This window comes from Rattus rattus, chromosome X, assembly GCF_011064425.1.
Source record: "Rattus rattus isolate New Zealand chromosome X, Rrattus_CSIRO_v1, whole genome shotgun sequence".
NCBI classification, from domain to species: domain Eukaryota; kingdom Metazoa; phylum Chordata; class Mammalia; order Rodentia; family Muridae; genus Rattus; species Rattus rattus.
The window spans coordinates 65,913,729-65,925,415 of record NC_046172.1 but is presented as its reverse complement, the minus strand read 5'-3'; the positions used below and the strand labels follow the sequence as shown (position 1 = coordinate 65,925,415).

At 43.4% G+C, this 11,687-nt stretch overlaps 1 pseudogene; it reads left to right on the top strand.

Moving 5' to 3' along the window:
- Window positions 1–2,454: 2,454 nt before the first annotated feature.
- Window positions 2,455–3,409, top strand: LOC116887962 (annotated as a pseudogene).
- Window positions 3,410–11,687: the final 8,278 nt, after the last annotated feature.

Below are 11,687 nucleotides of genomic sequence, written 5' to 3'. Positions count from 1 at the left end.
AACAGTCCTAATTCTAGCTGGTAAATCTGGACTTCTGTGCGTGCATGTCCAGCCAGGAGACCACGTTACAGAGTTAAACACAGAAGTGACCAGTTTTCCTATTGTCAAAGGAAAGTTTGCAAAAAGCAAATACTACCTTGACCACAGAGTCCTCTGTGTATTCATGTTTCCTTTCATAAATAACACAGATAAACTACATGGTGAGATAATTAAGCAGGCATCAGAATTATTATATACAAGTATTTTCTAGGTCACTGCTTAGTCCAGAAGCAATGATGTCACCAGTCAAAGGACACTCACTGCTCACAGTCTATCTTTGAAATCCATTTTGCAACACGAAGTGCCCAGGCTCTTCATAGAAATGGCTGAGGATAGACTTAGTGCAGGCCAACTGCAAGGTAAGCACTACCGTCTTAGAGTACAGGAAGCATTTGGGAGGTGCTGGCCGCAAGAGCAGGGGTTCAGGCCATCGTGGACTACATAAGCCCCTATCACAAAGGAGAAAGAAGTAGAGAGACTTTAGAGGGTAAATTGATAGTCATGGGCTAGAGAGATAGATCAGTGGTTAAGAGCATTGGCTATTTTTGCAGACGACCTGGGTTCCTTCCCAGCACCCACATGGCAGCTCACAACCATCTATAATTTCAGTTCCAGGGGAAAGTGAAGTGTCTGGGGCATGTGTTACCAAGCACAAGAATAGAAAGCATAAGAATTGAGGAACTTTGCTCTCTCTTCTGGGGTTTCCTCCATTTACGTGCTCGGGGCACACAGAAGGCTGAGGAGAGCACTAAGAAATAACCCCTGGACCCATACACTTTGGGCATAAACAGTGTGGGGAGAGTTGGAAAAAGTACACACACACACACACACACACACACACACACACACACACACCCTACCCAGATCTCCCTCTCTTACACAGAACAAAATCCTTCTTCCATACAAGAAGAGCAGCAAATACTACAGCCTCTGGCCAAATGTGAAAGCTATCTGACCCTGGTGAATGGACAAGAAGGGGTTAAATAAAACAACTCTGGGCAAAAGGTAGAAATAAATACTAAAATTAGGGGTGTGGGCAGGGGACAGGAGTAGGGAGTAGGGACCCACCACGAGATCCAAGACTAAGCTAATAATAAATTAAGCAGATGCGGCACACATACTCCCTGCCAGTCACAAGGCTAAGGAACATCATAAAGCACTAAAAATGAAGGCATACGACAGGAGTGAAGAGAGTTACATTGAGCAAGACCTCTGAGACACAGCACAGAAGCCACCTGACGGTGATAGTGATTTAGGAAACCAGAGGCCATGACCCCCGGTCAAACACCCTATAAAGATGGATCACTGTGAACGAAGCAAACCTCAGTTTCCGCTGCAGAGCACCGAGGCAGAGGCTTAGGCCAGGATGAAGGAAGACAGAGCCCAGAAAGATCCTCAGGAAAACTGATTAGGAACACAATGAGGGAAGGCAAAGGCCTAAGGATGCTCCCAGTCACAACAGAGAGGTTGGTGGAAAGCAACCAACAGGAAATTCTAACTAGCTGAAAGCATCAAACTAAGGAGTAAGAAGCACAGACTAGTTTAGCAGAGAAAACTAGTCTGACTCAGACAGACTGAAGAGCAAAAGTCTGCAAAGCCTAACTTAATTTAGAAGCTTACATGTGACCCCACTTTCCATAGGGAAGCAGAAAAATGTTTACTAAGGGGGAGTAGTAGAGTCATTTTTATGAGAATTCAATACATTTAAGAGAAACACAGCGTGTGCTAGGACATAGAGTGTGTTGAGCCTATAAACCAGTGGTACTCAAACTACCATGGGTGACAACCCCTTTGGCAAACCTCTATCTCCAAAAATATTTACATTGCAATTCATAATAGTAGCACAACTACAGTTATGAAGTAGCAATGAAAATAATTTTATGCTTGGGGGTCACTGCCACATGAGGAACTGTATTAAAGGACCACACACAGCATCAGGAAGGTTCAGAACCATGGCTCTAGACAGACAACTGCTTTTGTATTATTTTTATGGAATAGTAAATGAAACCTCAGGGTAAGGCAATAATGTAGGACAAGGTGTATCCAGGTATATATAGTTTCCAGTCTTTCCCTGTGACACAAATCAGCTTAATGAAAACCTAAGGAAAAATAGGGATGGTGGTGCTTGCCTTCTGAATTTAGGCCAGCCTGGTCTACAGAGGAGTTCCAGGACCACTAGGGCTACACAGAGAAACCCTGTGTCTAAGAGAAAAGGAAAAACTCAAGAAAGAGAATGGAGGGGAAGCAGGGTTCAGCCAAGTCTCCCTCAAGCCCAGCCCGCAGCCAACCGCACCAGCGGGCGGACAGAGCCCAAGGCACAGCCAATCGGCGCTTGTCCGGGCCCCCCAGCCCTGCCCGGCCCCCGCCCGGCAGTCCCGGCGCCAACAGCGGTGGGGCAGGAGCTCTGGATTAGCAGCCCCTGTAGAGGCGATGACAGAATACAAGCTTGTGGTGGTGGGCGCTGGAGGCATGGAAAGAGTGCCCTGACCATCCAGCTGATCAGAACCATTTTGGTTGTATGGAGTCCACTAGAGGACTCCTGCGGAAACAGGTAGTCATTGATGGGGACGTGTTTACTGGACATCTTAGACACAGCAGGTCAAGAAGAGTATAGTGCCATGCGGGATCAGTACATGCGCACAGGGGAGGGCTTCCTCTGTGTATTTGCCATCAACAACACCAAGTCCTTTGAAGACATCCATCAGTACAGGGAGCAGATCAAGCGGGTGAAAGATTCAGATGATGTGCCAATGTGCTGGTGGGCAACAAATGACCTGGCCAGACTGTTGGAGTCTCGGCAGGCCCAGGACCTTGCTGCTATGGCATCTCCTACATTGAAACATCAGCCAAGACCCGGCAGGGTGTGGAGGATGCCTTCTACACACTAGTACGTGAGATTCGGCAGCATAAACTGCGGAAACTGAACCCGCCTGATGAGAGTGGCCCTGGCTGCATGAGCTGCACGTGTGTGCTGTCCCTGACACCAGGTGAGGCAGGGGACCAGCAAGACATCTGGGGCAGTGACCTCAGCTAGCCAGATGAACTTCATATCCACTTTGATGTCCCTGCTCCCCCAATTCTGCCAATCCCCCTGCCTGCAGTCAGTCATGTCCTTTGTGCCCGACCCGGCACAGGCTCAGGACGTGGAGGTGCCGGATGCAGGGAGGAGGTGCTGTCGGAAGGAAGGAAAGAAGAGGGAAGGAAGGAAACGATGCTGGAGCCAGTCCAGTCCAGGGATGGTGGACAGATGTGCCCAAGACCTTCGCATGGACAATTTGAACAGACTGTCGTGAACTATCCCTGTTGCCACTGGCACCCAAGTCCTCCGCCCCTCTCAGCTACCCTGGGCGCCTCTGAGGGCACATGTTGAATCACAGTAAATTTTGTGATGGTCTTGACTTGACAAAAAAACAGAAAGAGAATGGAGGTAATTACTGTATTCCTCAGCAGAGTGAGCTTTATACGCAGACCGAGGTATACTTTCCTAGCATCATCTACTCCCATTTGATACAGTAAGCATAATAAAGCACCATGTTTGGGAAGGGCCATTCTTGGACCCCTCCATAGGCTTCAAACGCTATCTTTACAAAAGGAAATATATTTGCGTCATACTTTGGAACAATATTACCAAGAGCCATGGGAGAGATGGAGGAGATAGTACAATGTGTAAAGTGCTCACATGAAGACTTGAGTTCAGATTCCGAGCACACTGTAAATGCTGGGCATGATGGCACAGTGCAGCGCCTGTGGGTAGCAATAGATGGCTACCACAGGCTTGCTGGCAACCAGTCTACCTGAAGGGACCAGCTCCAGGTTCAGTGAGAAACCCTGTGCATCGGCCACTTTTCTGTTACTGTGATAAAATTCGGTCAAGGCAACTTATAGAAGGGAGAGTTTATTTGGGCTTACAGTTCCATGATGGAGTGGAGGCGGCAGGCGGCAGGCACGGTAGCTGGAGCAGCAGCTGGGATGGTGGACATATTGAACTGCGAGCATGAAACAGAGACAGTGAAGTCAAAATGGTGCAGATCTTTAAACCCTCAAAAGCCTGCCTCCAGTGACATAATAATTCCTTCAATGAGGCTGTTCCTCCATAGCCTTTCCAAACAATGGCACCAACTAGGGACCAGTTATTTCAATGCCTGAGACTATGGTAGACATTCAAATGACCACATCCTATCTCAAAAACATAAGGTAGGGTTGGAGGTCCATTCCCAGCACCTCACCTACAAGACACCTATAGATAGGTGTTTTACAACTGTTAACAACCCCATTTCTGGGGATCCAGTTCCCTTTTCATGTCTCCCCTGGGCATCTAGCACATAAGTGGTATGCAGACATACATGCAGACAAACCCTTACCTATGAAATACATAAATTTAAAGACTGCTGGCTGTGGTGCATAATGTTAATCCCAGCACTCTGGAGGCAGAGGCAGAGGCAGGTAGATTTCTGTGAGTTCGAGGCCAGCACGGTTGGTCAACAGAATGTGTTTTAGGCAGCCAGGGCTACATAGAGAGACCCTGTCTCAAAAATAAACATTAAAATTAAAACAAATCCCTTAAAGGGACATCGAGGATGTATTATAAGTAATAAGCACATTAGCTGAAGTCCTGCCAAATCATGAAATGAAAAAAGTAGACTATACCAATAAACCCTAAAAAATAGGAAGATACACTCTTCAAAATCACTGAGACACACTAAGATGAGCAGGGTATAGTTCATCAAGCCTATACCCCTGCATTCTGGAAGCTGAGAAAGAATATTGCTGTGAGTTTGAGGCAGGCCTAAGCTACTAGTGATGTGCAGGCTAGCCTGCATTGCAGAGTAGGACCTTGTCTCAGAAACAGCCTCCAAGGAAAGAAATCGCCGCAACAGATTACCGAAAAGTTTCAAGATTCAACGAAACCTGCAAGATATACAAGGAAATAAGAGGGTGGAATTTGTACAAGGAACACAAAGCTTAGTGACAGAAAGTGACTTAAGAAAACACAGTTCACACCGGACGGACGTCTGGGACTGCTGAGGAGAACAGGAGCTAAAAACTGCTCACACCATTTAGGGCATGAACCTTGAAAGCAACGGTCCCGAGATCTATCCTTGACCAGAAACTGGGAGGTGACCTTGCTCCTGTCTTGGCAGGAGACCAGAATGCAAAACTGACCACTATCATAAGAGAAAGAGAAAATACTTTATGAATATCAGCAGTTAAAGAACAGCCCCCAGAGCACCCGTACTAAGTCTGACCAACGGATCCTCTGGCCGGCAATGGTGATGGTAAGGTTTGCTAAATGAAAACAAAAGGGGGGTTGGGGATTTAGCTCAGTGGTAGAGCTCTTGCCTAGCAAGCGCAAGGCCCTGGGTTCGGTCCCCAGCTCCCGAAAAAAAGAAAAAAATAAAAAAGGAAACAAAAGGAAGTGATTCCTTGGAAAACAGAAATGATCACAGTTGGATTATCGACAAAAGACCAGCAGAAGCACATTTATCTATTGTAGAAACCAAATCCATGGAGAGATGGCTCAGTGGTTAAGAGCCCTGACTGCTCTCCCAGAGGTCCTGAGTTCAATTCCCAGCAACCACATAGTAGTTCACAGCCATCTGTAATGGGATCTGATGCTCTCTTCTGGTGTCTGAAGATAGCTACAGTGTACTTATATATAATAAATAAATCAATCTTTAAAAAAAAAAAAAAAGAGGGGAGAGGGAAGGGGATGTTTGCCCGGAAACCGGGAAAGGGAATAACACTCGAAATGTATATAAGAAATATTCAAGTTAATAAAAAAAATATATAAGGAGAGAAGAATCAATCAGAGAGAGAATACATTTATGCCAGAAGAATCAATGAATTCACAAGATACTGATGAAACACCTAAACTGTTCTAAATACTGTGTTCACTGCTAAGTACAAAATGAAGCAGAAGTATATTCTGAAAGGATAAAAAATTATTCTGGGACACACTGATGCTCTAGAGTACAGTCTTAAAAACAGACATATAAAGATACGCATATGATTGTCAGACAGATGATAAGGAGACAGGCTGACAGACCAGACCCAACTCACACTGCACCTAAACAAAGTTATTTTGTTTTGTAAGCCTTCTTATAAGAACTGATTTAGCTTCCAGGAATGGCTGGTGCACACTTTTATAGTTTTATTACTTTAAATGAATAGAACCAGGTTATTTTTCTAGAGAGGATATTACTTCACCAAAGTGATGTCCTTTTTTCTGCCCTGGGCATCACACATTCAAAAAAGAGCATGATTTAATATATCAGAGCCTTTCTTTTTGAAGAAAATCCACTTTATCCTGCCTTCATCTAGGAGACAGTGAGCTCATTCCAGTAAGCCCCTCCAGAGCATTCTGCAGCATGGAGAATCTTACATTCTGATTGCTCCCCTAAACGTTAAAAACAACTAAAATTCCAAAGCTTGATGCAAAATATTAAGGAAAGGTAAGAATGACAAATGTTGATAATTGTTGAATAACTAAGTTAACACAAAAACCCATGGTATAAAAATGTATAGTATTTTTATGGTAATAATTTAGAGAAATATTAAGTTTAAGGAATTAAATCTGGCTCCAATCTTGACAGTTGCTCTCTTTATTACTTACTATAACATTTCAAAATCCAATAAATTAATTTGAGATTCCTTTTCTAGAGGCTGGGACAATTGCTCACCCATTAATTTTTTTGTCTTTCAAAGCAGCAATCCCCCAGAACTCAGGTATGCATATATATTTCTTTCTTTGTTTTTAATTTTAAAAAATACTTTTAAAATATAACTTTGAAAACTTTAATTTATTTCAAAGTCTACTTTTGAAGATGGTCTTAAATGCTTTAACCTCCCTATTATCCCACCTCCTACCGGAAGTTAGTGAAAAAGAGAGGGATGGGGGAACGGACCCCATTTAGAAATGGCTCTTTGGGTGCCTCACCTAAGTCGTCTGAAATCTGCAGTTCAGTTCACAGGTCAACTGGGTGACAGCCCAATCCACTGGTAAACACTTCATGGATATGCCAGCAGTCCAGTTCAGTAGAATCAGGACAGCAAACACAAACCAGCCATGGTAGCACTATTTAGCAGAGACAGCTAGGCCTGAGCCTTGGCACAAGTCAGCAGAAGGCACCAGGCACAACAGGAATGATAGGAGAAGTTCTGGGCTATGCCTCTCTTAGTTAAATAAAGATCAGCAAAGATGAACGAAAAAAAAAAGAAAGAAAGAAAGAAAGAAACCAAATCCGTGCCATAAGGCCTCCACCATGCATAACACATCATCAGGTTAGTCTCCTCAGGTTAGTCTCCTTTCAACACCAGCTCTCCAGGCAGGCCTTGTGGCTCTTGTTTGTAATCTGAGCAAGAGGGAGGCTCAGCCAGGAGGAGTGCTGCCAGTGCAAGGACCATTCAACGTGGTGCATGTTATGTAGTCTGCGCTACAGAGTAAAACTCTCATCTTTAAAACAGAAAGAAACAAACAACGAAAACCCCGGCTTTCCTAAAACAAAAGAAAAGCAAAAGCCACTTCCCAACTATTGGTCCAGGTTATCCTGATGACCAAAACCAAAGAGAATACAAACAAGTAAAAGAAAATCACCAATCAGTATCGCTTGGGTACAAAACCTGTAACAAAATATTAAATTAAATACCACATAAAAGGAATTAGAGCTTGGAAGATATCTCGGTGGGTTAAATGTTTTCTGTGTACTTGTGAAGGCTTGCTTAGGATCACCCAAAACCATTTTTTAAGGCAGTGGGACAGCATCTGTTAATTGTGCTGGGAGGTAGAGACGGTCAGATCACAGGGCTTGTAAGAAAAGGACATACTACAGGCAAATGTAGTTTATGGCCAGACCACCGGGGAGGTTCAAAGTTTTAAAAATCAATCCATATGAGCCAGGCATGATGGAACAAACCTGTAATCTTAGCCCCTGAAGCTGAGGCAGAAGGATTGGGAGTTCAAGGGTAACCTAGGCTACAAGTAAGACTGTACCTTAACTTTTAATTAATTAATTATTTTACAAACCTGGGCTGGGAACACAGGTCAGTGGAGAGTGCTTGCAAAGCACACTCCAGTCTTCACCCACCATTGCTGAAGTGACTGTGGTAAGGCCATCTTGCCTTCATCTTACCCTGACTCACTTTTGTTCAGTTTTTTTCAGCCCCCAACCCCCAAAAGTCCTGTCTATCTTAAGTATATTTGGAACTTTCAATGACCCTGACATGGCCCAGATGGACGGCAAAACATATCGGCTGACTATAAGCAAAAGAAACGTTGTGGTTCCACATCTGCCATAATGATGCCGTGTGGTACCTTTTGAGGCTTCAGTGCTCTTTGGGGCAATAGTCTGAGCTCTGTTGCAAGCTCATAAAAGACTCTAGTTTGGCCTTCTATGCATAGTGCTTTAGAACAGTTTTGCTTGGGCTATACATTTTCCATATCAACAGTTGAAAGAAGAAACACAATTATATCAACAGATGTATTTTTAAAAATCCAATATTTATTTATTATTTATTTATGTGTATGCATCATTTTGTGTGTATGCGTGTTCATATGTATGTGCATGTGTGTGTGCAAGGCCAGAGGTTGATGCTGTGTCATTTCCATGCTATTCTGTTAGTTTTTTATGAGGCAAGGTCTCAAGATGTTTAAAGTCCATTGACTTGGCTAGAGCAGTGAAGCTACAGCATCCACTTGTCTCTGACACCCCACTCAACAAGCCATGATATGCCATGCCTCAGCGCCCAGTGTTGTGCCTAGATGCTCATACTTGCAATCCCAAGCACTTTCCAATAGAGTTATTTCCCAGCCTCCCCAGCAAATGTTCTTTTCGGATAAAATTTGCGGTGGAGGGGCTGAGATGGTTCAGTGATTGACTGGTTCCTGGTCCGAAAGGACTGGGTTTCAGCTCCCCTGCAGCCATATGCAGCAGCTAGAACTGATGCTGAAGGTCCCTTGTTACACAGTCAGCATCTTGTTACTGAGGCACTATAGTCGAGATGCTTTTTCTTTGGTTATGTAAATGAAACTTTATAAAATTTTAATTTATTAAAAAAATTCAATATTCAATTTCTCATGGTTTGTTGCCAGGACATTAGCTCACTGATTTGAATTTGAGACAGAATCTTGTGTAACTCAGGCTGGCGCCAAACTCACAAGTTAGTTGAGGCCAGTCTTGAACTCCTTCCTGATCCTCCTGCAGTCTTATTAACTCCAGTTTCAGGGGATCTGACACCCTCTGCTCTCATAGGCTCCTACATGCATGTGGTGTATATAAATTCATGCAAACACACAGAAACTTAACTAAATACATCTTTCTAAAAAATTCTCAGCTCAGGGGCTGAGAAATGGTTCAGTGGTTAAGATCACTGGCTTCTCTTATAGAGGGCCCAGGTTCAATTTCCAGAAACCACATGGTGGTTCACAACTGTCTTTAACTCCAGTTCCATGGGATTCAACAATATATACTCTCAGCTAAATAGGAATAGGAGGAAATACTACCAAAACAAGCGTGTGTACATACAAATCACAGAAATGTTTAAAGTCTGGAACTTTTAAGATTATAATAAAACAAAGAAGGCCTTTACCGCCAGTCTAGAGTAGTGGTGGTTTCTGATCATGCAGTAATGTTTGAAGACAGAAAAAATATTCAGAAGACTGATCAAAATCTAGCCACAGACACAAGTCTAAGTAGGTCATCCTATGAAACTAGAAAAGAAAGGCCCAGCATTCTTTACAAGGATTCTGTGGTTTCAAAAATACAAAAATAAAACAATGTAATGGCTGAGGATGTAGCTCAGAGTTTAGAGTTGCCCACCATGTTCCACAGAGTTCCAACTTAATACTGGGGAAGCGGAGGGGTGTTTAGGAAAAAGAAAACCCAAAAGAATATTATACAAAAGGTAAATACATCAATAAAGTAGATTGTTTCATCAAACTAGCCTATCCCAGGCCAGTTTCTTAAAACAGTGTGAAAGCTGTGTGGAGTACATCTGTAATCCCAGCACTTGGGAAATGAAGACTGGAGGGAGGATCAGGAGTTCAAGGAAGACTCAGCCACATGGGGAGTTTGGGGCCAGCCTGAGTTACAGAAGATCCTATCCCAAAATAAAACAAAATCAATATGCTAATATGTTAAAAACAAACCAGTATAAACTGAAACTTTGTCAAGTCCCACGTAACAATAGGAAAAACATCAGTCTTATGCTACAATAGCAAAGTGATAAGTGTACAACAAACTACATTCCGCATCTTCTACATGCTGGAAACTAAAACGGAGCAAAGCAAAACAGCCTTGATGTGATGCTCCCAGACTGACCTACAGATGCAAAGCCACCCAAAACTGCTGGCAGAAAACTTATGGACGCTAACGATTTCTGGTTTACAGTACCCGCCTTTAGCCTCAGCACTCAGGAGGCAGAAGCAGAGGCATGCAGAGCTCTGTGAGTTTAAGGCCAGCCTAGTCTACATAGTAAGTTCCAGAACAGCCACGGCTATGTAGAGAGACCATGTCTCAAAGAAATAAACAAACAATAAAGCAAGCAAACAAACAAAACACTTGGGTGCAGGGAGAGTGATGCCATGCAGACTCCAAAAATACTTCATGATTTCTACCTCCAGGTTTCCACGATGAACTTTTGAGAAAAAGCCCATATGCTTAGGAGGGTGCAACCACCTTCAAGTATATTTAGCCATTTCAAAATGCATAAGTGCGTTCTGTACTGAACACGGCTTCCGCTCAAAATAGACTGCTTTATCAGAGACTAAGGGAGATAGAAAATGGGACGTATCTGGGTACTCGATTGCAGCCTGAAGTTTCCAACCCATAGGTCTCTTGACATCATATCTCACTTACATGGAGTGGGGAGAGATAATTAGTAGGGTAGGCAGTGGTACTTCACAACCCAGGAGCACAGAAGCACTAAAAGACAGAATAATTGGGGCTTTCAGAACTTATCAAATACCCACATATCTTACTACCACACCACTAAAGGCCTATATACTGTAGTTCCTTTTACTGGACATCGCTTGTCTTAAACTGTAAGAAAAGAGGTGAGTGAGAGAGAGAGAGAGAGAGAGAGAGAGAGAGAGAGAGAGAGGGAGAGAGAGAGAGAGAGAGAGAGAGAAAGAGGAGAGAGAAACTGCCATCGCTTGGCTTTAACTGTCAACTATTACACAGTTCACATACCTGAGGACAAACCTGACAGTCACAGTCATCTGAGGAACTGATCAAGTCAGCCCTGGCCTGATGGCCTGATAGGCAGCCTCCTTCCCTGGGTTGGTGGTTCGGGGATGTATAAGCAAGCTAGTAAGTATGGGTGAACCAGCAAGCTGTACTCCTCCATGGTTTCTTCTTCAAGTCCCTGCTTGAGTTCCTGCCCTGAATTCCTTCAGTAGTGGAATTATGATCTGGAATACAAGCCAAATAAACCCTTTCTCCCTCTCCTTTGCCTTTGGTCAGTCTGTTATATGACAATAGAAGGGAAAGTAAAACAAAATAATAAAGGCAAAAGACACAGTTTAAATAGACCAGCATATTAGTACCAGACTTAAATATGCAATGAAGGTTGGAATTATGAAACTGAAATATTTGTCTGTTTTTTAGTGCTGGTTCAACTGCTTAAAGTCAATTCATAGTCATAAGGTTGAT